The 27,804-nt window shown below is 41.6% G+C and overlaps 1 protein-coding gene across 2 annotated transcripts in view; it reads right to left on the minus strand.

The window, feature by feature from the left end:
• TRPM1 (transient receptor potential cation channel subfamily M member 1) overlaps positions 1-7,031 on the minus strand; it is a 91,478-nt gene extending 84,447 nt beyond the window's left edge. Inside the window, exons 1-2 of one of the 2 annotated variants that reach the window (XM_020583539.2) lie at positions 6,906-7,031; positions 4,548-4,613 (exon numbers count right to left, since the gene is read on the minus strand). The gene's annotated coding sequence lies outside the window, so the exon portion shown is untranslated. The remainder of the gene's footprint in view (positions 1-4,547; positions 4,614-6,905) is intronic. The other variant, XM_020583538.2, reaches the window with a different exon arrangement.
• Positions 7,032-27,804: the final 20,773 nt, after the last annotated feature.

Below are 27,804 nucleotides of genomic sequence, written 5' to 3' on the forward strand. Positions count from 1 at the left end.
AACCACAAACTGGAGCCAGAAGGGAGCACCAAGAGTCTGTTGAGCTGGGCAGACTGGAAAGATGCTGGAGGCCTCCTGGGTGTGAGCAGGGTGATCCAAAATGCAAACCAGACTGATTTCAGAGGTAGAATTGCCATTGGTGGTGGCCCCCCACTGCCCCTCACTGAAGATGGGATTCAGGCTGGGTGACTTTAATGTATACTGCATAAATACAGGGAGAAATCAGCTTCAGCCTCACAATTCTAAAAGCAAATGGGATTTTGACAGAGATTTCAATGAGAACAGGATCTCAGAAGAATTACATGAGGTTTTGTCTTCATTTCATTTGATTTGAGTAAAATCATAATTTCAGTATTCAATACACCACTTCTGTCAATGCATTACCATGTCTCAAACAAAGCTAGTGAAATAAATTCAGAACATTTCCATATCTATGAGCAACTAAAGGCTGTAAGAAAGAATGTGTCTTACTTAGCTAGTAACAGAGGACTTGAAAGGTTAGCGAAGAAAAAGAGAGAGCGAAAGAATTACAGCATAAGCAAAATGAGTCATTTAATGACAAGTAAATACGGAAACCTTGAACTGCCCCACTGGATACCAACCCACAAAACTCCACTGATGTGAGAACTAAAAGAATGAGGTTGTTGCTCTGGAAGATGCTTATTCCTGCTTCCCACCACAAGCCAGTATCTGCAACTAGTGACAAAAACCTGCTCCCTGGTTGGGTAACCAAGGAACGTATGAAGAGCAGATGTGCTGGAAACTCTGCTAATATTCAACATACCAAATGATGAAACAAGGCTTCTTACTGTGCTTCATCATTCCCATGGTAGAAGAAGCAATTGGTTCTTATTAGGAGATAAGTGAATTGCTGTCAAAAAAACGGGACAGACTTCCCTGAGATACTCTGGTAATGTATAAATTCTCTAATTCATAGCACTGGGTTCAGCTGCAAAGTCCCAAGCACAGAATGCCCAGTCCTGCACCCACCATGTGGGATCCATGGGAAATGCTCTGTACTGGATGGGATCCACGAGGGCTCCCATTCCCCTACATTAGGCACCTCCCACTCACGCCCTTTCGGGTGCCACCGGCGCCACCTGGTGCTGCTTTGCAGCGCGCGTTTCCTTGGGAAAGCACAGGATTGTCTCAGGGAGTATTGTCCGTCCTCCCTCCAGAAATATAACCATGGCTAATATTTAATACATTGGTATGTAGGAAAAGTCAAATATGTTAATCTTTACTCACAATTAATTGCCCAGAAGAGGTTTAAAAACCTCTCAGTATGAAAAGGAATTTAATTGGCCAGCAACATTTCCTAAACCCTGATGTACTGGTATTCTACACCATCATGTTGGCTCTGATTGTGAAAAATGCTTTTCAAATGAAAAAAGTAAATAAAATACACAAAACAAATTTGGACCAGTTAGCAATAATGCTAACTGTAACCTAGAGAAGACCCAGAAATGTGCATGTGAATACATTTTGGTGCCAGAAGAACAAGACAATATGAAGGATGAGTTCGCTGCAAGATAACTGGAAAGATTAAGATGAAGAACAGATTTCAGTGTGAAGTAAGGGACTGAGAATTGGATATTCTCTTCCTGTCCCTGATTTTCTACGGGATCACGTGCAAGTCATCCCATATCTTGAATATCTTGGTTTCTCTACCTGAATAAAAGAAGCAATCATATAAACCTATGCAAAGACACTGAATTCTATTATATTTGTAAATTCAGTTGGAGTTCTTAGACAGATACAAATATGATTATGGTTTGCAAAGTGCTTGAGCAAACAATCCCCACATTTTTAAGAAACATTCTCAGCTGTACTGACAAGCCCACAGTTCTTTATGGTAATGGGTTCAAAGTTTTGCAAGATGTTTTAAGTACTTTCCCAACATTAATGAACTTTTACAGAAGAGAAGAGAAAGGGAAACCTCAGCTGAACTCTGAAGGATGCTAACTTAAAAGGGGTGGCTACAAAACCCAAACACCTCATAGTTCATCACCAGAAGAAAGAAAAGAGACGAGAAATACAAATACAATATTATGATCTCCCTTCTCTGCATTATAACTCTACCACTTAGAGGTTTCTTTATTTCAGTTAAATTTGCCCCTGACAGATGATGCAGTCCGGAAACAACTCTAGCACACATCAGCAAGCAATAAATCAGCATGTTCTAGGTGGCCTTGTCTGACAGAGCTTAGCACCTATCAGTGTATTGCTGGTCCCTGTTTACTGCCATTGCATAACTCACTGAGTCCTGTGACATCCCAGTGAGTTTTGTCATGATGCTGCATGTTTTCTGATTGTAGTGTTTTACCTCAGGTTGACCAGTGTTTGTTAAGAAAGGTACATTAAAGCAGTGAAACCTAATTAAATTGGAGGAGATTTGAAAACACCATTTAGGAGAAAAATCCATTGCTCCCATCTGCCTACCAAGCATTAGGTAAAAAAGCAACTGTGCTTTTTGCTGCCAACCTCTGTAGAAGAAGGGGGCAGCCCCTTAAGGTTTTCACTGATTTCCAGGGGATTGCCAACAGGAGTTGCTGTAGTGCTCATGCCAGAGAAAGACACCACTACATACTCTCACTCACAGGCTGTCAGGAGCACCTCATCCCTCTTATCTGTTGATCATGACATCAGCTGCAGTTCATGCTCAGTGGTGAGATGTGCCAAGTTAACCACTGGAAACAAAAAGCTTCTGGGCAGCTACAGATCAGTGCTCTACCAGCAACACTGAGACTGGAGAGCCACCAGCCTGCCATGCCCCCCCTGACAGTGAGAGGCAAAGAGAAGTTACTTGTGACAGACCCACTACCCAGATCTTAGTCCAGGAATTTTAGAACTCCCACCTTTATCAGTTCCATCAGTGGGAGGCTCTCCATTTCTGCTAGGAACAATACCTTCCAGCTGACCAACTCCTGCCACCCAGATCTTCAGAGATCTGCCAAATGATGGTGGACTTTCTTTACTGTGACTTAAATTTCAGAAAGTAACATTGATGAGGACGACGACTTCCCTTTTCCCTCCTTCAGAGCCAATATCTTAATCTTTTCAAAGTGAGGATCACATGAGTCAGCCATCTCTCTCCTGACTACAGAGTTGCAGAGATACCAATAAAAACAAAAACTTTCCAAACCACGAATGCTGACATCAAATGAGCAAAGCAAGACAATCAAACACTACAATCCCAGCTGACCTTGCAGTAATAGGATCACACCAAGATTAGTCAATGTCATAGATTAAGCCCAGTGGAGTAAACTAATCTTTTTGCAGTCAGCTAAGACTATATGTTTACTCACTAAGATGGGAAAAACTCAGGAGTGTAAAATGTGTATTAGCTGGAACAGACAATCCAAACTGCAGCTACATGAATGTTTAGCACGATTACTGCTGCAACACTGACTTTAAGGTGCCTTCAGAAAGGAAAAACTCTTTAAACAGGTTTTTAAACTATATTGTGTGACTTAAGAAACTCTTCGACTCTACCGCTTCACATTTAGGCAGTCAACTTTTTGTTTGAGCAAAGCAGCGCAGAGAGCTTCCAGAAGAGGCATCCTACACACCACCACAAAGACGACTTGCAGGCAGCGGGACAGCCTTCCTTTGGTTGGCAGAGCAATAATCCATTCGGACTGCAAACAACAGGAAGCTCTGAGCTGTGGCAGCTCTGAGAAGGAACAGCACAACCACTGTGCTTCCCTGCCCATGAACATTACAGCTAGTGACGGCTTATGTGCACTGTCCCAGCACACTGCTGCCCTGCATCAGCCCCTGAGCACCACAATCACAGCTCACTGCAGCACAGGTGTTTGGGGTTTGTGGTTTGTTTCCTGCTGAGCACCACAGAACCATGACTTGTCCAACCAGTAAGAGTAATGGCATTTGTCCATCTGTGCTCAGGGACTAAGGCAGAGCTGGAGGCATTTTCTTCCTCACAGGAAGCCCCTTCCTGGTGCATACATTACACTTCCCTAGAAAATGTGATTACGAGTCTGCACACCTTTACGAACTACCCATGCTGCCATCTCAGTCCCAGCTGTTCACAGTCATTTTTTCAGACTTCTCTCCTTCACCTCCCTTAATTAAAATGCATTCCACGGTCTCCAGTTTGAATTTTCATCAAAATATCGTATGACTGAAAGAGGGGAACTGGGGGAATACACAGAAATAAACAATGTTTTGGCAGGGCTTCCTCACATTCCTTTGTTCTACTCATGGAAACAATCACAGCCCAGTGTCCCAGTGTACCTGGGAAAACTGGGTAACCCAGATGCTGAGCTGACATCAGACACTGTTTTACTGAAGGCACAGTGTAAGTGCCACCAAAACCAGGCTGTGCAAACCTCTGGACAGTCACCACTACAGAAGCACCAGAACAGCAATGTTCCTTCCTGCAAGGCAGAGAACCATGTGCCACACCATCATACTATGCTACTGAACTTACCAAGCTGTCTCAACAGATACAAGTGCAAAATTTCAAATTAACACATCCACTTACTTGCATACATACATACACATATATCTAAGTCAATATATACCTGATTATTAGTGCACCTGAAGTAGCTTTCCCCACATGTCCTCAAAAAATTTCATCTTCATGTGCTCTAGAACAACAGAATTATGATGAAATGAAGGCTTCATGAAATATTTTATAAGCAGGTACTGTCTTGAGAGAAAATTTGTAAATAATGAAATCCAAGACTAGTTTTACAGAAGATGAAGAAAACTTCTTGACTATGAAAACAAATTCATTAAGAATTTAATCTTAACTTCATTAAGAAGTACTCTTTTGTACTGTACAGAAGAACATTTCAGATTTTTTCTCCCCTTAGCAATTACTACAGTTTTTGGGGCCCAATCCTTACAGGTGTTAAATTCTCCACATAAAAATTTACCATAGTTCAGAAACAAAAGCAGTGCATATTTTAGGATTTAGGGAGAGCTAAGCATAGATTGTCTTTATGCCAGCCCTCAGCAGTAGACTGAATTCCACCTTTAATGAAGTTGATATGAACTAGGCTTTTCCAGGATCTGTAGGTTTAGGGCCTAGTGTTAAATTAGAAAACCGTTGTTATATTGTTTCACTGCAGCCAACTAATTCTCAGCATACACACGTTTGAATCAGATTTTTGACATTTGTTTTTGGAAGAAACAAGCAGATTAAACAGAACTCAGTGAACACTGAAGACCTATTTTATCAGGACACCTCTAGTTGTAACTGTGAATGAAAAAAATTTCCAAACTGAACAAGGAAGAAACACGGTCATATGGCAACTTGAACCACTGGTATTTTTCAGATGAAAACTTGGCCTCAGCTTGATGCAAAAGGTTTTAAATTAGTTGTGATGGCAAGTAGCTTCAAGCAAGTCTGACAACTGGCTTGAATGGAGACAAGACTGAAAGCAAGCATTTGTATCTTTGAACACATACTTATGCAATTAGTCCTGATGACTATATCCCTGATTGACTCCATTTGCAGACACTTTCCTTGATAATGCATTACTCTTGCTTAGCTTAACCCATATTTTATCCAAGGTGTCCTTGCAAGATGGACTCTTGGAAGAACTATGTTTGCCCACAACTTAACTTTTGAACATTTAATTTCCAAACTTGTGTGGTCCGATGAAAGAAGGCACATGTTGGTATCATTCAATTTGCTGTTACTAGCAGAAAACTGTAAATGAAGCAAGATTTCTGCAGCAAAATTAACAAGAAATTTCAAGTAGAAAGGTACTTTGAAGAATTTCCCATTGACACCCCTGAAACTGGCAACTAGGGCTGCAAAGAGAACGTCTGAGCTGTAGTTTATATTTATGACACACATGGTTCATGATTACCCAGCAAAAGAGTAAGTCCTCACAAACTACAGCAGATGACCATAAGACTGAGGTTTTATTGCTGCCATTGAGCTCTCTTTGGAGTTGCTACATCCACATTCATTAGTGCCTCCCAGCTGCTGTGCACTGAGTCCCTGCAAAACTCCCAAGCTCTCATCCCAGGAACAGTCAGGGGTAGGGGCAATTTCTCACCTCAGCCACTCAAGGCCCAACTGATGACTAAGTCCACTGCCAAGCTCCATTTCAGCAGCCACATAATCAATACAGATATGAAGAAAGCTACTGTATTGATCTAATTTGGTTTTCTGTTATGTGTTCATCTCAAAGTAACTGTGACCATAACAGATTCCAGTGTGGTTGGTAAAGTAAGGTGAACTGCAAATGTTCAGAGCTCTATCCCTTTGCTTCAGATCAAGGAGCACTGAAGAGAAAATCATGACAGTGGAACAAAAATAACACCAGTTAAACAAAATCAGTTAATTTGGAACCTTTGCCTTGCATCATGCTTACAGCATCAGGCATTTTTCATTCATCATCTGTTTCTTCTACTGTTCTGTGTATCAGCAATGTTTTTCTGTCCTACAAGTATAATGAGTACTAAAACCCCTGAATTTCGAAAAAGCATTTAACAACTACATAGCAAAACATATATGTACCACTGTATTTTCTCCTCAAACATCTGTCAGACGGCTAAAAATTGACTTTCATTATTAATTTTGAAGAAAACGAATCCCTCTCTTCTATTAAATACAAGAGAATGTCTTGATATACAAAAATATTATTGTCTTTTAAAAAGTGCTCAGATTTAAACTCCTTAGGGTGAAGGAGTATCAGAAGAGATGCTGGAAGAGATAACCACCTTTTGGGAGAAAACCACATGCAGCTTTCATCTCCCTGAAGGCAGAATGAGCCTTTTTTAGCTTTCTGCTTTGCGAAAGATCTTTGCCCGAAGCAAACAGCCACTAGAACAGTGGTAGAAAAGACAACCACATTTATTTTCTCACCTGCACCCAATCTGCACCCATTTATCTTACTGGTAGAAAAATGAGAAGCACCTACCTCGTCAGACTTGAAGAAAGCACCACATCCTTGGGGTGTGTGTTAGTTAGACATAGCAAGATAAAGTTCACTCTAAAATCAAAGTATTCGCCATAGCCTTTAGCATGCAGAGGTTCTTTTAGCTCTGGTAGAGGATGTACAAATGTCCACTCAGGGTATTACTAAAGGCTAATTCCTAATTCCCTTGAGTAAGCCTGCTTGCTGCTATGGACTACTACAGGCTTTATTCCTATTAGAGATTTACCGGTTGCCAAAGGTGACAGTGCTGTGTCACAGATAATCATGAAAGTGATATGGTAAAGGGTTTCTGAAAATTTAGCTTTGAGTAAAAAGATCCAAATTTTAAGTCTGTAGCTGTTTAAGCCTGAGAACAAAGCAGGTATTTATGTTTCACTTTTCCAGCATTAGCTGATAGGCAATAAGGTCACATACCCCTTCCACTCACAAGCTGAACTGCCACTCAAAGAATCAATGACAGCAGATGGGAGCAGGCTGATACCACTCCTCAGATGGCAGCAATTATGAGAAGGTCAAGCCATGTCAGAAAAATCAGTGCTTGTATTCAGTGCTCAATTTTGGGTGTAGGCCATCTAATCTTTTCTAACCACATAACTTAAGAGCCAAGGCTGGTTACCTAACAAGGAGACAAATCCCAGGAGGGGTTAACACCTGTAACTCATCGACAGCAGGAACAAGAACAACAGTACTGACTGGAGATGTTGTCTGATGTTCCCGATACTTTAAAAAAAACCAATACCTTGCAACCCAGCTGCAACCAAAATGAAACTCTCATAAAACTAGCTGGAATTGTCACTAGTCAGTAAGGCATTGTCCAAGGCCTATGTGAGCATAGGCATGAATTTAATGACATTCTGCATCACAGACTTTGTTTCTGTAAGGGAAAATCTGTATTTTATGTAAATTTTGACAGAAACATAAATGAGGCATTTTTGGTGTAGGCTGACTTCTCCCTTTGTGGAGTATGTTGTTCAAACAAACTATATTGTGACATTTAGCTTAGGTAACACAAAGCAATCCTTGCAGGACAGAGTGCCAGATAAGAAGCTGCCTTGCAAATAAACTTTTTATTTTGTTTTTATTTGTAAGAAAAAAAGATTGATGTAATGGGCAGATGAGTTTCCAAAGAGGTGTAGAGAGCTGCAGAAGTTCTCCAATTCTATCAGTAGCCACTGAGCTCTTGCCTAAAATGCACAGAATAACACCCTTGCATAACTGAAATTACTCTGTGGCCTGCTACTTTTGAAACAATGCTTTTGTTTCCATTTTCCATAACTAGTAAGCCATTTTAAATTAATCCACTTTGTAATTATCTTATCTAGCTTCGACTAAACCAACTTCAGAACCTTATTTTCTGCACAGCAGCACATGCCATAAAAGACAGCATTATACAGATGTACACTGTTCTAAATATAACTGGCTTCAGTAGTTCTGTGTGTCCTAAGAACAACCAGAAAGGTCGTAATTAATGCAACCACAAGCAAACCTTTAATTATCCTTTACACTTTATGCATCCTGGAGGTGGTTGTTCCCACCTGGTTTCTCACAGTCCCGATGACACACACCGAGTCACTCCGGTTCAGGCACGTTTCCTTTTCTTGCCCGATCTGCCTTGTGTGCAGCCAAGCTTCCCCACAGCATTCCCCGCAGGAGGCTCCAGCAGATGGCGTGAGCAGGCCGCCTGCGAGCAAGCAAACACAGCTCTGCAGAGGGCCGGCGAGCTGGCTCCGCACATCAGGCAGCTTTTCTTTCCACCGTCACAGTTTGACAGGGGTATGAATTCCCTACTTAAGTATTTACCAGTCCCAGACGTTACTAAACTGCAGAAACATGGATCTATCTTCACCTAAAAGAAAGGTGAAGTGACACATTTCATTGAGGCCAGTCTGGCAGCAACTCCAAAAGACAAAGAAACAGGTCAGAACACATCTAGTTCATACCCCAGAACGAGACTCAAGAAGGACAAGGGTTATGGGAGAGGGAAGAGGATCAATAACCTGAATTTCCAGAGGATCCTGAACTTTCTATTGCAGAATGAGACAAAGCTTCAAACAGTGAAGAGGAAGTAACATGTTCTCTGAAAGCTTTAGCTCCTTGGTTGCATCCTCAGCTACAGGAATCCTTTTCCTAGGGTGCTGGCTAACAGCGCAGTATGTGCCAAATACAATGGTAATTTCTAATCTGCTCTTCCTCAGAGTCTTTAATAAAGATCATAAACAGAAAAAAAATCTTGCTGGAACACTGGCCATTAAAGCAAGTCTCTGAAAATGGGAGCTAACATCAGTCAAAAATACTATGTCCCTCTACCTAGCTAAAGTTGAGACTGTGTAACAGGTTCAATCAGATAATGCGACCCAAAAGATGTCTTTTCAACTCCCTATACAGAATTAACCATAGCCCTGCTCTTCATACTGCTTAATTTTACCTCCCTTTTAGACCTGCTGGGGGCCATACACCCAGACAGTGACTGCCCAAGAGCAACTGTGAAGGCTGGAAGGTCAAGAGCAAGATGTGGCCAACAGGCTACACATCACTCGCCTGAAAAACTCTTATAGCTGAAGGCAGAGTCTAACACATCCATTTATTTTTCACAGAAGCAGACTATGAACCAGACTCTTGGGGATAGTTTGTCAAACTAATTTTCAGGTAATGTAATGTTCTGAGAATTTTACTTTTACTACCATCAAAATTCTACCAGCTGGTGAGGAAAATGCTGTACTCACTGAAATGAGAGTAAAGCAACTACAATCAGTTGAGACAGTTCGTGGATACCGGTCTATTTGAACTACATGCTGTTAGGCTGTCAGCAATGTAAAAGTAATTGATGTAGCAAAATCTAGACAATAATAAATTAATAAAGTAGATAAAAATTATTAAAAACAAGCTACTGTTACAACAAAACTACATTTTACAGGACCAAAACAAGAGCTCTGGCTAAGAATCTACTGCCCCTCTAAGGGGCTCGGACACAAAGGAAACTGCTGAAGCCAGTATCATTAGCAGCATCTTGTTAGAAAATTAGACTTAGACTTGGTAATAAGAGAGCCTTAAAACTATTATTACTACATTAACTTCTGGAAAATAAGGAGATTTATAGCTACCATAAAAGACGATTGCTTCACTGCTATTGTAAGCAGTATCGAACCCAGACATTAAACTACAACTAACCTGAAAAATACAAGATTTTGACTGAGGCTTTGCTTTTAATTAGTTCAACTAAAAAAAACAACCAATCAAAAAAGAGAAAAAAAAGGAGAAAAAGAGAATGAGATGAACATTCATTTTTGGGTTTGGTTAGTGTTCAGAGACTCAGAGAATGCTCACCCACTGCTTAGGATGCTGGGCAAAAAGGTAATTAAATAGATTCATATCCGTATGGCAATTGACTTGGCAAATGCTCAAAGTCCCAGAGCATTTGCCAATTCCCAGCAAGGCTTTCAGAATGTTCTAGTTCCCATTCTGGCCCATCAACCTTCCCCCAGCTATTCTTCCTCCTTACCAGAAGGCAAGCAGGTGCTTCACTATATCGGGCAATTCCTAAGCCAGAGCCATCTCTGCGAGCAAACCCTACTGACACAACCACACAATCTTACTTCCGAAATCCAGGGCTACCTTCTAGGCAGCCAGCCCACATACCAGCTCTCCCGCTCAGTGCTTTTGTTCTTAAGCTTGATTAGGGGAGAAGAATTTTTAAGTCCCTGTCTTCCTCATCTGCTGTGAACAGATCCTGCAAAGGTTCAGGGTGTTCCAAGCAGAACAAAGCCAGAGCACACCGTGTTCTTAACACCTTCACTGGGGCCCATGTCACAGCACAGTCTGGCAGATATGCTGGCACAGAGCCACCATCTTTTCTAAAAGGGTCCAAAGAACAATCAGGCAAAGGCAAATAAACGTTCTCCTTCTGTAAAGGGTCTTCCTAAGGGACAGCTTCCACTTGCCTATCCTTTCATGCTGCCAACATAGTACAGACGGAGCAGGCATAAAAGGAAAGCTGATCTCACAGTCACTTTCAACTACGTGATGCCTTTGTTGGAAATGGGGTGGGGTGAGGATTCTGAGATGTCTTGAGGGGCTTTGGGAGGCTTGGGCAACAACTGATGCCTTTTACGTAAGCACTGAGTTAATTTCTTAACACTAAACTTGAATAGGATGGGCCTCTCCTGGCAGCTTGGCCATTTCAAATGGCTGACACAGCAAACATGGACACAGGCAATGGATTGTTTGCTCCTTTTCCTCCCTGTAAGATCCTTCCCAGCCACCATGTATGGCACTGCTGCAGGACAGCTTTCCCTGCTATCCTGAGCACAGTCCAGTAACACAGGTAAGTCATGCATAGGATATATGGTGTGATGCTTGTCCTCATCTCCTCTAGTAACTCATGATTGAGCTCAAAAGTAGTAGTGTAAACCAGAGAGGAAAAAATAGCTCTGCCTCCTGCACATTAATTAGCTTTCAGATCTCTGCAGTGTATCTCTTTGGACAACTCCAGAAGTCTTAATCTATGTTAGGAACTAACTGAAGTTGTGAGGAAAGATTCTCACCCATTTACCCAAGGAAAAGGCACATGAGAAGAAAGAAGTCAAGTAATGCACAACACACTGGTGGCTTCTGAGCATCCCACTAACAGTTCAGATGCCAGAGGTCTGCCAGGGACAGTACTACAGGACACCATGTTGTTATCTATGTCAGACATGAGATATTCTCTATGTAACCGTAAATCTTCCTAGCTGCTGAAGCTGTCTAGAATCATAGAAGCAGATTCATAGAAGCAACTTCAGTCATCTTGCCCCTTGCTGGGTTGTGGATCTTGTGTTCTGCTGCTTACTGTGTTCTGCTGTGTCACAGTAGGGGCCAAAACTGACATTCTAAAAAACATGACTATCAATTAAAAGGCAAAGAGAATAGAGAAGGGACTCCAACTGACAATGTTTTCCTCCTAAGATGACACTTTTACTTTAACAATGTTACACAGAAGTTACTGCAATAAAAAAGTTCTACTGTGACTAGTACAAGAATTAGAAGAGGAAAAAAAAGCATCCTCATTTGAAGTGGTTAAACTCATTGCTTCATGATTTCAGCTACACAACTAACTAACTGACTATTTTAGCCATGAGCTGTGGCTGAAATGGGATAATTATGAATGCTGGCAGGCCCACTTATATAGAGGAAACAGACTTCTGCACCTTTTTGTATATAGTTTGTAATCCAAAAATGAAACAGATGACTGTGTGCAAAGCCTGATTTGCCTGATCTCACACCGATGTCAGTTCCAAAACCAACACTTCTTTCATTCAAATTCCTTGAACAGGGACCTACTTTCCATATTGTATTCAGAACTAAAAAAATTGGAATAAACATAAGAATACTGTAGAGCAGGTGTTGTGCAGCTCAAGATCTTTGTTTCTACTGGGATAGGTGGGGTTTTGTACTTTAACTGTGCCGTTAAGAAGTTTACATGAGTCACTGCCTCACCTCTTTCCTGCCTTATAATATACCAGCAGGCATGTGGGGGTTGGACCACGTGTGTAGTAAAAGGAAACTTGAAGAGTCCCTGCAGAGATACCAGTGCAGCTGGAGACATTTCTAGTCTTGATTTTGAATGACAATATATAGAGAGGAAAACAGATAATACTAACGAATACCAGAAAACCCAAATGAGGAACTAAACAAAAGTACTCCAGCTAATCTGAGTGCTGGCACTCCAACAGTTATTTGAATAAGGCAGAATAAATAATCAGCCAATTTTTTTTTTACATTAATCTCCTGGGAGGGGGAAGCAGGAAGGGAATGTAAGTTGTCTTTGTGGAATGTTGTCAGATGAGAATTAAAATTCCAGTCTTTACTGAGGCCTCTTCTGGAATGTGCAAAACACTGGGTACATTCCCCTCATGCACATACACACTTTGTGTTTTATTTTTCCATGGCATGCTGCTTTAAAGGCTCACAGCTGCATTCTTACTCGGTTTCTCAGTAATCTGGGTACATAAACACAGTGATACCCAAAGCTGCCCTCCTCACCCTGGTACCTTGGCTGAAACAGAAGCTGTTTCACCCAGGCACGAGACACATCTGAAAGTCCATGCTGGGACTAGAAGCAAACTGATGTATAGGGTCATCTTGAGGTTTAGTCTGCTGCCTCCACCAAAAGCTTCTCAAACATGCTACCAACGATGGCTTAGCAAATCTTCAGTGGTCAGCAGTGGCACAGTGTGAGGTCCGACAACTCTAATTTCACTTTCAAATAGTTAGAACTTGGCTTATGCACTAAACCACCACTGTTAATATTAACCATCTATCACACTGTTGATTGCAGCTGCCACCCGAAGCACTTACCTTTCACAAACAATAGGATATTCTTTGCAGGGACAGAAGAGGAGGAGGAGGAGGAGAGGAGAGATGCAATTTTTCTTGCCATGGCAATTTCCCAGAAAATGCTCTCTGAACATCACAGACAAGGCAGGCCTGTAGAGGGGACAAACACATCCCTTCAGAAGAGGACAGTTCATAACAGAATGATACAAATGGTTTTCCTAATGCCAAATAAACAAACTATACAGGCCAGTCATTGTAGGCAACTATTCAATAAATCATAAAACCACATTGTGCAATAATGAAGTCAGATGCCGATTATTTAAGTCTTTTTACAATCCCTTCCCACTCAAGTCAGAGGCAAATTTCTAAGACAAGTATAAATGGACACTTGGAGCTGGATTTGTTCCAGTATTTTTTTTCAATAGATGCCTCATGATGCAGACAATATTTTAAAAAATATCACTGTATACCTTAATACCATTTGCTTTGCTGAAGATGAGTGAGATACGCAACTCTGAAAATCCCACTAAGTATTATCTGAACTTCTGGGAGCTTAAATAGCTTTGAAGAAATGCATTCCTGCATGAAATTCACCCTGTGCTGGGGCCAGAAGAGGATTTTGCCATCTCTGTTGAGAGCTAAGGTATACTGAGGCCTTGTAATGTACTGAGCAATGAATCTCATACTGATTAGGCTCTTTGAAGTTGCATGTGCCATGCTCTAAATTAGTGCTAAAACTCAGATCACAGAGTATAACTTCTATATGTGAGAGGAATAGAACAGATCACAGTACAGAGCCACACTGTACATAAACAGCAACTCCTCCTCATGACACTGTCAAATATTATGTTCCTGGAAGCCCCACAGATCCAAAGGAGATTCCCCTTGCATGGTAACTTTCCCGAGACCTCAAGCAAAGTCCAGTTAGCAAGCGCTGTCGACACAGAGTCCTGCCCATCTACCTTATCACTGGTTGGAATGAGTCCTTAGTCACTACCTGCAGTTTCTGTTGGACTAATTGAGGGCAATCAGGCCAACAGTCGAGTTTGAATTTTAACTCATGGGTAATAAACATTGCTTTTCTAAGAGCAGTTCAAGTACACTCCAAATTCCACACAAAAATCTCTATTTTCCAATGGCAGAAGAGCTTCTTAGTTTGGACAGCACTGAGTGTATTCAAGAAAGCACTGCGCTCCATATGACTCACCAAATAACATCAGCCAATGAACTCCATAAGCACAGACACCGACAAAGTCAGTTTTCTATGGACCTCGCTGTTGCATAGCTCAGGACACAGTCTCCCTGTCACAGAATTAATTTTGTCTCTTCCATCCTATGATGCTATTTAGCCACTTTTCAGACACTGCTTTGCTGTTAAAGCCAGACAAAGTTATCCAGGGAAATCCACAGTACTCAGACAAACAGCAAGGTTGCATTAGGTCTCTCCCGGATTTAGGAATCTAGGCTAAAAATAATCTATCCTCTGCACAACTATTGTTAAACTACTGTTGGGAAAGATCAGGAAGAGAAAATTCTTAGCATTCTGAGCATGTTTACTCTAACTTTCTGAATACAGAAATCAGAGCGAATTATTTTCTGGAGGCCAAACTCCAGTCAGCCTAGGAAAATATAGGATTCCCCAGACCTAATACTGCCTAGTTAGCAGAACAGTGCCTGAGTCACAGGCCTACCCATGTATATGGAAAGTTAATATTTAACAGTTCTGACCTCATTTACCAGGACAGCCTGTGTTTCTTCAACCCATCAGGGAGAAAATCAACTTGCTTCACTGGAAGACACGGTAGAATGATGAGCCCTCTGTGTTAACAAAATTCGACCAGGTTCCCTTTGGCAATGTTTCCATCCAGACCTTAAAAAGAGAAGCCAGGAAGAGGATAAGCTTTAAATGTTAAAAAGAACATACAGCCAGTTGTCCAAGACATGCCCACTAACAAAGGCAGTACTACTACTAAATTACTTTAGACCTGAGTAAAATCATATTATGTTTCCATCACCTTTTGCTTGTTAAATGAGACAATGGTATATAACATTTTTTCCTGCAAGATATTTTTTAAAGATTATGTGTTATCTGTAAGATTTTGAACATGCAACTGGCCAGAGTGAACTGAACATTACTGTATCTTCAAGAGCAGGAAAATGAGCATATTTGACAGATAACTTGAAGTGCATGTGGGCAGCTTTTTTCTAGTCCACATATTCACTTCCATTAGATGTTTTGGGTTTTTTTCTTAAGGGTCTCAACAAAATTACTTGCATTTTTCTTGAACAAATCTAATATTTCAAAAGCCATTTGTTCACAAAACTGTCCAAATATAATTACTGTTTTAGATATACTAAAACAAAAAAAATCCCACAGTATGAAGCCAACCTTTCCTAACTGGTATAACCAGCTTTAAAAAAAAAAATTCTTTCCCATTTCTCTCTTGCCTATGTAAAAAAAGTTAAACACTGACAGACACTCTTAAAATGTATCCCTTCCTTCTGTGGTTCTAAACACGTTTGAAAAGGAGTCTGACACAGATCTTTAGTTATCTCCTGAGTGGGGATTAAAAGGACATATGGCCCATTATACTGTCAGCTGTGAACTTCTGACCTCTTATTGCTTTTTCCTAACTATAATCTTCTCTTTTGTTTTTTTTTTTTATTAGATGTTTTCAGCTATGACTCTGAGTAACTTTTGCAGTCCCTAAAACTTCTAGATTGTATATTTCAAATGCAACACATTATAAAGAGCAATTATTTGCAGTGAAATTTGCACTCAAAGTTTGATCAACACAAATGAACTCACCAAATTACTCCCATCGAATTCAGTGGGACTGCTTGACTAAGGACTTAACCACTATGACACAAAAACATTTGAGCAATGACGTCTTTAGATCATCTATTATACAAGGAGCGGAACTAAGTGACATCTATAGTATGCAAAATAGTAATCAGCAAAACAGTCCAAAAGCAAAGATTACAAAATGAGTTCAAGAGCAAAAAGTGAGAGTGTAAGCTGCTGAAAGTGAGCTCTGAAAGTGCCAGAAGATTGCTGTCCTTTGAAGAATTATGATTTGGTTTACTGTCTTTCCTCTGTTAGTTCACTGTTAATTCTCTTTGGTGTTTTGGTGTGATGGCAGGATGCCATCAAGCCTGTACATGACCGATGATCCACGCAGAGTTGCCTGCACTAGCAGGTCAGTCTCTGTGAGAAGCTTTGGCACCACAAAGCCTCAGCAGTCCAAGTCTACCAAAGGCCAAACCTCCTGTCTACCTGCCAAAATGTTCTGAGCAAAACGTAGCGCCCATCGTCCCTGCAGTGTAGCACCAACCAGCATGTGTGAGAAGCCCAAAAGAGGAATATGCTGAACACAGTAAGCAAAAGCCAAGGGGAAACAGAAGACTCTTCATCTTTTGAAGCCCCCAAGAATATGATTTTCAGCAAGGCTACGTGAAAGAAAGTTATTGTAACTCTGCTGAAGCCAAAGGCAGACTGTGGGTATGCAAAGAGCTGAGGTGTAGCAGATCAATCAGGCCTGCAGCACATGTATTCTTATTGTCACATGAAGCTGAACTAAGCAGTTAAGCTCTTTTTACATTTGGAAATATACTTTTGTATTTCAGCTTTACAACAGACAGACTATAAACTCCAGACCAAAATTCCCCATGCTACAAACTTCAGCAGGAAAATTCCCTCTGGCAACACAGTGAGATGACCAGTCTCAGTGCAGTGACTGCTACTACCCAGAAAAATAAAGATCTGTGGATAGGTAGCCCACAGTTTATTTGGTTCAGCTGTGCTCAATTTGTCAACTTTTCAAAGAAAAGATGACACTCCAGCATAAGGCTACCCTTGAATGACTTACTATTTTTTTTTGTCCATTTCAGAATGCATGGGGCACTCAACCTTCTCACTATTTTCATACAAGATTGATCATTTTATCTTGTCTCAACTGTTTTTGTGTGTGATTCTACCATGCACACAGACCTGCATTTATGGAGATAGCATTTGCCTATGGTTATTTAACATGCTATGACAGAAAGTCCATGCTCTAATCCAGTGGGAATTTACTAGTGGACACTTTTGAAGAATAAGATGGTGCCACAGTCTCAAGAGGTTCATAAAGTATTTGTGGAGCAAATCAACCCTCTAAAGAGCAGAGGGCAGAAGCATTACAAATGCACACTTGAGACTCCTGTTCTAATACTGTGGTTTAAAGTGGTGAAGGCGTTCCTGCACTTAAGAGATTACTTTTGCTCTCTTCACCCTAAACACCTCCAAGGTAAACTCTCTCTGCCACTGGTTGATTTGTTGTATATTAAAGGAGGTGATAGCAAAGGGGATGGGAAGGAACAGAAATATTTGTCCTGAAAAGTGAGCAAATTCCCTAATACCCAGGAAAGCTATAAAATGAGAGTCTCAGATTCTCCCAACCCAGTCCAACTCAGTGACTCATGCTCATTTGCTCTCACATGGCTTTGCTGGCAGAGGCATTAAAGCAATTGGCCTTATTTTCAGTGTCCATCACACTCGGGCAGTTGCTGATCAGAGAGATACCACTCCTGCCAAAGGGCTGGGTGGCAGAGCGCATCCAATTGTACTCCAGGGTGAAGGAGGAGGGAAGCTGTTCCATAAAGTGGTAACAACCTGCTGCTTTTCAGATGAAGACTTGTAGTGAAGGTGCAAAATTGAAAGCATCAGATGTGGACACCCGCTCCCCCATCTCCTCTACTATCTACGACAGAGATGGAGTGTTTCTGACTAGATTTATCCTTTGTTAAAAACAGTGGCAATACAGAAATAACTTGGGGGAAGGGAAACTGTTGCCATACTCCAATGGACTTGGGGTGAAACAATGTCATTTTTAAATGACTAACAGAAGTACTTATCATTGTATAGAAATAAAAAGCCAATAGAAATTAAGGTTCCAAGCTGCATGCTAACTATTGAAGTAATTTTTGTAATAAGCAGCAACATACTGCAGTATTTTTGAAGTTAAAAAAAAAAAAAAAAAGCACCAAAAAAAAAAAAAAAAGCACATTTCCTTCCTCAACAGTGCTTTTTTTCTGGCTGGGTTCACACAGGATACTGAAGCAGATGGCTCTAATCCAGTATGGCAATTCCTATTTCTCATTCAGCACAGCCTCTTTTTCTCTTTGATTACAGGGGATATACAAATACATTGCACAGTTACACAGCCTTTACAGTGAGACAAAGGCTCTTCACTGCTTTTACAAAGTACGGTTTGTGTGTAGTAAATGATATCCCTCTGCGAAAGGAAAGCATTCCATTCCTTTCTCCACAGCTCAGAGGCGTGGGTGGACTGCTCAGTGAGGACACGTCGGCCTTTTTCTTGCATGTTTCCCACTGACCAGAAAGAAAGGAAAAATCCAGCCTTTACAGTTAGAACAGGTGGAGACCCCAGTGCCAAACCCCCGGGAGAAAGAAACACGGTGGAAGGGAAGAAGACAGTGTTCTCTCCTCAGGGGACAAGGGACAGGTCAGAAACCTTCGCTGCCTGGCCTGCAGAGCAATGCTGTTCGCTCTCCCTCCCTTTCTCAGCGGAAGCTGCGCAAGCCTCGGGCCTGTGCAGCGGGGAGCGAGGCCCCGCCTGTTCCCCCCTCGAGGAGAAGGGGCACACACAGCGCTCCCCCACAGGGGAAGGGGCACACACAGCGCTCCCCCGCAGGGAGAAGGGGCACACACGCAGTCCCCCCCCGGGGAAGGGGCACACACAGTGCTCCCCGCAGGGAAAACGGGCACACACGCTGCCCCCCTCCCCCGGGGAAGGGGCACACACAGCGCTCCCCCGCAGGGAGAAGGGGCACACACGCAGTCCCGCGGGCTGGCCCCGGCGCTCGCGTGTCGGGACGGCCCTTCCCCCGCCCCTCTATAAATAGCGCGGCGCGGGCGGAGCCCGCCGGGGCACGCGAGGACAGCGGCGGCCGCCGCTTAAACGGGCAACGCCGGCCGGGCCCGCCTGCGCCGCCACCGCCCGCTCGGTCACAGCGTAGCCTCGCCTCCCCCGCGTCTCCCCTGCCCTGGGTGTCCGCCGGACCCCTGACTGCTCCTCCTCTGGGTCCTCCCGCTCTGTGGCTTTAACATCACATTCCAGGCAATCCTTGAGATTGAGCCTAGTAAACAAGGATATGCCGGATATCAAAAGCACCCACATTTCGCATACTCCCTCATTTTTAGCAGCAGGAAATGTAAAAGGAAATCTGAAGACCAAGAAGCAGAAGTTTGAGGTTTAACCCTTTTTACACCAGTACTTCTGCTTAAACTTGCCTAGAGTTGGTCCTGACTGAGAGAATACCACTTGCAGAAGGTTCGTACATCAGGAGTGGAAATTTCCATTTCACAGGGTGACGATTTTGTCCGGAAGAAAGTGGCTGAAGAGAAAGCGTGCCCCTCTTACGTGATCCTCACCATAATTTAAAAGGTTGGGATAACCCAACAATAATCTTCAAAGCCTCTCCATGTCTGCTAAGATCAGAAAGACATTACCCTGTATCTTATGAATGCAAAACACGTGCTCTAACCAAGGTAAAAACCTTACTAGACAGGACTTGATCGTATCGGTCCCTACCTGCACAACAGCAAGCATCCAGCACACTTCTAATGTACATCTCTGAATCTGCAGTTCAGCAATAATTTCACCAGAAGGTCACTGAGAGCTGGAATCCATATTCCATGAAAGGGACTATAGAATTATACTTGGCTGTGCACCTCGCTTACCAGGAAACGACATAATTGCTGGTTTCCACCTCTCCCTCACTCTCAACAAGCCACAAAAACTTGGTACACTACATTCAATCTTCAGGGCTTAAACAGAAATTACTGGCTTGGCCCTCTGCCTGACTGAATTACACCAACCTTGAACTTTGCAAGATGACTAAATTTATAATGTAGTCAGCAACATTTGTGTTTTCCTAAATCCTCACTTGTGGCCTGGACACACCAGTTTGACACAAGCTGCTGACTACTCTCCTTCTTCCTACTTACTCGAGCCCAATCATGTGTAGTAGCCAAAATGAGAACAGAATTAACTCCATGTGCCCGTTACCTGGAAATCTGTCTCTTGCATCAGGAATGCTTGGCTATTTTACACCTAGCAGGATTACTGCTAATATTTTGAGAAATTAACTTAATCACAACAGCAATAAAACTCTCATCCTAACTTTTCTGTATTAATTATGCTACCTTTTACTCTATTTTCTTGCTGCTGTCACCATGCTTCTCACGGACGGAAATCTAAACTTGCCTGTTTTGACCCATCTGAAGAGAGCAGACCCAATTCTGTATCAATAGCTCTTTTTCTGTATCTCCACCTCCTTGGCCACACAGAGATACATACATACTCTCCCTTTTTATGGGTTTGGGATTATTTCTCACATTGAAATTTGTATACAGGAAGAAAAGAAATGATCACATATACAGTGCAGTATACCTGTATATGTACATTATAGAAATCCTGCTGCCCTTTGTGTTTGTGTTTTACATCACCAGGCAGTTACAAGGAGACATACAGATACACAGTCTACACCTGCTACTCTAATTATTGCCATCTCACAGCCTGTTAAGTGTTTAGCTGACCAGCTACACTGCATGGTGGCACAATCACATGAGATTTACCAATACTGTGATTTTTCTACAGACCAAACTCTTCATCCACCAAACTCCACACCACTTTGGAGTAACAGAGGCAAACATGATGTTTTACCCTCTACCCCTACTTGCCAGAACACCCTTATGGCAGACAATATATTTTGGTAAGCTTATTTACTGCATGTGATTTTCTGGCAAGTTATGGTATATTTAGTCAATCAGACCTGGAATTAATACCTTTGATTTTCCAGTTTTCTATGCCATACAGCCATTTACACCTGAGCTGGAATGCTCTATTTTCAGTTTTTGAATGAATCTGTACCTTTGCACCAACAGGAAGTGAAACCCCACGGGGCTGGGATGGTGGAAATACAGGAGCTAATTTATTTAAGCCTCTACAAACAAGAAGAGAATTATAGTGGGGTCTGTCTGGATTAATACACATTTAATTTGGAATTATCCAAAACTGGTTTTTTTCTTGTAAAAAACCAGATTGTTCTGGCCAACTTTCTTTAAGAGGTCTTTGCCAAGTTATGAACAATGCATCATCAAAACATAGTATTGTGAAAAGCATGTAAACATATGCCATAAAGGTTATGCTGTTATTCTTTCCAGCCACAGATCACCCTTGTTTTCATAAAGATGTTTCACGAGGAACATCTAATTCAACTAACAGGATTCTTTTGGTTTTGAAATTACTCTGAAACACTTCTTGGAGACATCACCAAAGTTTAATCTCCAGCATGCTGAAAATAATGCACTACAATTCCCAGAGGAAAATTTATATGCAGTTCAATTACATATTCATGGTGAACCCAACAGCAAACAGACAGACTGCTGTGAAAGGAAGTCTCAAGTCAAAAACCAAAACAACCTACTAAGCCCAAACAAATTCAGAGATAAACTAACCTTCCTACTCGGGGAAAACATGGTATTTTGATTACTAAACCCGTTTAGTCACATGTGTATGAACATGTAACAGTAACAGAAAAAGAGAGGAAAGGTCTTTAAAAGAGAAGGAAAACAAAACATAAAATAACAGGATAGAGAGAAGGTGTTATGACTGGCAAAAGCATTCAGCATTTCTGCAAGAGTAAGAATATTTTTCAACAAACAAACAGACAATAACAAAGTTAATAGGAACAGTGGAAGAAAATGGAATGGGAGGTCAAATGGAAAAAAAAGACAACTAAAAAAGCTGAGGCAATTTAGTAATAAAAAAGACAAGATATGTTTGTTGTATCTTATATATAAATAAATGAGCTGCATGAGCTATTTGGAGTCTGTCAAATTGATAGGAAATGACTGACATTGGACTAAAATCTAGCAGAGAATTTAATTCCTTATAGTATTAAGGAATGTGCACGATATTCTTTGTTCTTCAGCTTTTTGATATCTATAAGCAGTGGCCTGTACTGCAATAACACCAAGCTCAAAAGTCTCTCTGCCTAGCAGGGCTCAGTACTCAATGTGGCAGCAGGGTTAGAGGCGGTGGTGTGACCCTGCTGTTGTAGGTGAGGCTGTGGAGGTCGGGATGAAAAACCCAACATTTGCCAGAATGTTCTTTAGTTTTAGATTGTGCAGTTTTGGATAAGCTAAGCACTGGCCGTACAGACCACCTTAGGTCCAGCTGGAAGCCATGGAAGATTTGTACTTGATTTAGCAGCCTCCAACTCGGCATCCAAAATTAAAAGTCCAAAAGGACTGGACAGTTTTGAAATAGTTGGGATTAATGGCTTGCCAAAGGCCACACAGGAGATCTGGCATCTTACTGGCTTTACTCAGAAAAGCAAACATGGCAGGTATGAACTTCAGTGGGACTTTATTATTTCAATGGCACATTTCCTAGATCCAAGTAATATAACAGACAAGAGATGTCTATAAGCAAACTTACATGCTTTAAAAAATGTTCCTTAAGAAGGAAATAATTTTGACCATTCTGAAAACATAACCCATGAGACACTGTAAGGTGTTACTGAATGAAAGAGTTTTTGAAAATTTAACTTCTTCCGTTTTGGACCAAAGCAGCCTGTTAGTCTTCCAATGTTAAGGTAATTTATAATGGAAATTGAATATCTAAAACTAGAATTGCAACGGCTTTCACCCAATGCAGGAGGGCTGGCTGCTCTTTCCTGAACTGCACCAAAGCAGCAAGCGATACTGATAGAGCCTGCAGTGAGGATGGGCACAACACAACCTCCAGCAGCTACCACCTGGAATTGGAACACTTACTCTCATGGAAGTAGCTGGGCAGAACAACTTACAAAGAAACCTCTGGCTGTATTAACACCCTGCCTGACTAAATAGGCATAGGCTAGGAAGGAATCGCTATTTGCAACACAGGAAACCCCGCATCAACATAGTTCATACTTGTGCTTCAAAGTTTCATCCTAAAGAAAAGTAAAATGTCACTTGGAGCTCTTGTAAACACTTGGAAGACATTTCTGCCATGAATGCTAATTTCCAGCTCCCAAAGATGAGGTATGTCATTAGGATTATGCATAGCAGAGGTTAAGCCACTAGAGAGCTATCCAGTTGTTAAATTTAAAATAGAATTGGATTGATTTAAGTGCAACTTTTTGTTTCCAGTCTTGTTCCTCCAAAGGCTGAATTAAGTATTACTAAACATCTCTCCAGCCTTGTTTGGGACTTGGGACAATGTGAATCAAGGAGAAATAGAAGGTAACACAAGTTCAAGCAGTTTAGGTAACACGAGCAGAAGTAACACAAGTTCATAGGAATCCCTGGGGGATCTGTAGCACGAAATATATTTAAGAGATCCAAGGCCTGAATATTATTTACTTTTGCACAGCATAGGGACATTGCACAGACTGTGGCTGCTAAGGGAAAAGAATTCCCATTACAAGTCCAAACCAATACATGTCCTATGAGGAAAACACTTCAGAGTTGTGGGTAAACCCTGAATCATTGGCATTAAGCTACATATTTTGCTTAGGCATCAGTCCAGGCAGACAGGTCAGACAGACACAGTATTACATCCTTACTAAGTATTTCTTCATCAGTTTATATTACTGGCAAACAAATGCATAATACCTAATCAGGGTTTCTGCATGTTCTATGCCATGAAACCCTTGGAGGAATATGTAGAGTAACCAATGTATTTTTTGTGTAATAGGCCGTTTCTTTCCCACAAGCTCCATATCCCACAGGGGTTAAATGGTACAGTAACAGAGTTAAAATAGATGCAGGAAAGAACATAAGACTTAAAAATAGACGAGGAATCCAGGAGGCAAAGATACAGGAAGAGGTCTTTGATACAGGCTGCAACAAGCGTATGAGAGGCTTTGAAAAAAACACAGAACTTGAAATCCTTTGCCTCATTTAAGTCAATGTGGGTTTGCCAGTGCTGTTTTACTGAGGCAGCAGCACTTCATGCAGAGAGAGAAAACTTGGATTTGATCATGAAGTGAATGAAAAACCAGTGTAGTGGGAGACAGTGACAGACACAAACATTTCACTGTTTATGTGAAGTGCAGAGTCTGGTGGCCCTTGAAAGACAGAGATTGGCTTCAAGTCTGCCTTTATGCAAGCAAGTCTGATAGCTTTTACATGAAAGTATTAGAACAAGATATGCTTTTGTTCTGAAGGGACATGACACACTACCCCACCCACTCACCCCCCAGCCTCATGTTTTTAAGGAAAAGCAAGGCTGGAAGAATCCTCACTGGGTTTGAAACTATGAAAGTTATTAATTCACAAATCTTTAGCCTTAATTCAGCAGACTGTTCCAAGTAGTACAATGCATGCTTAGACACAAAGACTAACTACACAGCTGAGTTTGTATACATTTTACAGTGAAATTCTTGAGGCTCTTTAACCTACAACATACAAGTAACTGGACTTAACACAATAGTGTAACCAGGAGGTACTGTAGCAGCAGTTCCTCAAACACATATTAGCATGTGTTGACAGTTCTGAAAGGAAGGCTGTTGAGCAGTTATGCTGGGAAATAAACATTGCCTAACCCTGAAGAGTAACCACAAGAACAGAAAAACAAGTGCTACTGCAGCTAGTGTCTGCCTCCCACAGCACTGATACTGAAATAAAAAGACTGAAAGTCACCTGAGGATCTAGCTGATATTTAAACAATTTTCTTCTATCTATATAAAGTCCGCAGTTCAAAAGTCTGGAAACCACTTCCACCTCATTACTCTCCACCCCTCCAGAAAGTCTGGCTACTAGCAAAACAAAATAATGCGGTCTCTCAAAAACTTTCTACTAGGTGTATTTACAAGTAACATGGGTACGATCTTAGAGTCAAGCAGAAATAACTGCTTACTCTGATGTCCGGATTCATGAGCCTGGTAGACACGAACATGTGACCCAAAATGGATGGCAGCTAGAATCTATTTGGAAAATTCTAATGAAGATCGTGGAATTTTGAACCATTTTCTCAGGGGAAACCACCAAGTCTTACACTAGTTAGCATCCTTTACCATTATGATGTTATACTGGAGGATACATGGTTTTGATTGAGGAGAATGGAGAGGGCCAGAAATCAACAGAATCTCTCTTTGCCCTGGTTATTTTTCAAGGGTTGGACTCAGTTTGTCTTTTCACTTTGAATTTGCAGAATAATCTTGAGTCACCCTCCTTGGGAAGAGAACACCTAGGTGTGAGGTATCCTGAAAGGAACCCATCTGCCATATGTAGATGAAGGATCAGTGAACCACATGTATTGATTTGTAGAAACTGGACATAGGGCAAATGCGTGACCTGGCCTCAGAACATTTCTGCTTGAAACTCCCAATGGGAAATAAACAGCAAATATAACAAGGGAGACTCCCAGAAATTCACTTCTACCTGAGTATTATGCAAGCTCTTCAGAGGTTCAGATTTGCTTTCCCTCAAAGCATAGAGCGAGGTGGTAAGCCTGAAATTCACCAGCAGATCTAGCTCTTGGCAGTAAAAAAGAAAACATGGATTGGGTTAAACAGCTCTTCTTTCATTTGTGCCGCTGTATTTCAGATTGCAGAGAAGGATCAGTCCCAAATCCTACAACGGTTTAAATCCCAAGCATCCCATCCATATGCAGAAGTCTATGGACAAGCCATCCTCTCCAGGTTTTCAGGGGTCAAGATTTACTAAACCCACCATTGTACTGTAGTGTCTGGAACAGAAGAAGGAAGTTTCTATAGTGGGAAATGAAGTTTGCCAAGTACAGCATTCTGTAGCTGCAGCATTCTCTACTCCTAAAAACAGCAGCAGCCTCACACCACCAGTTTAACCTTTATTAGGAGGGAACAATTTCCACTGCATATGGCTCATGCAGAGATGAGATGTGAGCACAACGAGCACAACCAACTCGCACACTTCCACCACTCAGCACACAAAAATTATCCAATAGTGAGGATGATCCTCCATAATGAGACCAGCCTGTGGGAGAAAAAGAAATGTGAAATAACCCTGTGCTGTACATTCAAATTTCAGCCAAGAGTAAAACTGAAGCAAATGGCAGGCATTACATGTTTGCTATGAGGCAAGAAGCCAGAGCTAGAAGAATTGCCTCTATTCAGTGTCTCAGCTTTAGAAACCAGGAGTGGATAAACAATCAGACAATGGGTTTGGTATACAGTTTCACTGCACTGAGTCAGAAGTGGTGGGGATGTATAGACTAGTACTCTTGGAGAACCTATGCTTGCATGAGGATGAACTGTAGCACCATCAGTGCTGATCCATGAGAAACAAAGAAGCCTGGCAGAGATTGAAAAGCACTTCTTCCCCAAGCCATGGATACCACTTGCTTCAAACAACCAGGAATGCCTGCTACAGTTCTCCAATGCCAGCATTAGACTAAAGTGCATGGAGTAGTAAACACAAGGAAAACACATTTCAAAGCCATTTGATGGGCTTAGGGGCAGGGGTGGCCAAAGGAGATTTCTGTACTTTAAGGTCTTGGCAAGTACAGTCTTCAGCCAGGCTCGACTGGAATTGTGACTGGCTACTTTATTCACAGATTTCTGTAGACACTGGCCTTCCTCCAGGTACTGATGGGGATTTTTAAGCAGTTCGCCCTTTCCAGCAATACCCCTCATATGCCTCCAGCAGCCATCCCAGGCCTCTGCAACGGCACTGCCGGGCCACTTGCTGCCCTTCCTGTCACAGCACTGCAAGCTGAGTACTCCTGTTTTATCAAAATGCCAGGAATTTGGCCAAAGCTTTTAGCTGCTCCTTAAACAAACCCTCAGCTTCAGGTCTCACGCCCCCAATAGAACATTCTTTAAAAGATAATACTCCTTAAAGCTGGGCTTTGCAGTACCTCTAGGTTATATTTTATTTCCTCTAAAGGAAAAACACTCATGTAGGTATCATCTACCTCATAATGTCAGTGTTCATTATGTTCTGGTTTGAAGCTGCATTCCACCAGCAGACAACTAGCAATAATGGGTATCCACTGCATGATTTAATCCCCGTTCCAGTTACTAAAGACAGCCTACTACTTCTTTCCACTGGCTGAGTGTCTTTAAACCTAGAGACAAATATTCATGTATAGCCCAGAGCTCATTGATGCTTGCTGAGCAGCATTCAGATATTTCACACAAGATTTCAAAATTTCCTAAATTCATTTTGTGAGTGGCAATAGGAGATGGGGGAGAAGAATGCAAATATTTGATACAATTAATTCAGTGTTACACAGAGTCAGAGCCATGCTTCTGAACATCTGATTCAATTACAGACTTGAAACCAAGAATGTGGAACGCATTTAGCTTGTTTTGTATCCCTCATTAGGTATTTGTTACCTGCTGCTGTCTGCTCAGGGAACCGGATGAAAAAGAACAGACAAGATATCCAGTGAATACTGTAATACTCAAGCAATAATCTCCCAAATCCTTCACTTTGTGCTATTTCCTGCTCCTTAGCTCTTGGCTCTGCTCTGTTAAAGGTACTCTGAGGTCTTCATTCACTTTTTTACTCTTTCAGCCAGAGGGCTCTCCC

This window comes from Corvus cornix, chromosome 10, assembly GCF_000738735.6.
Source record: "Corvus cornix cornix isolate S_Up_H32 chromosome 10, ASM73873v5, whole genome shotgun sequence".
In the NCBI taxonomy this organism is placed as follows: domain Eukaryota; kingdom Metazoa; phylum Chordata; class Aves; order Passeriformes; family Corvidae; genus Corvus; species Corvus cornix.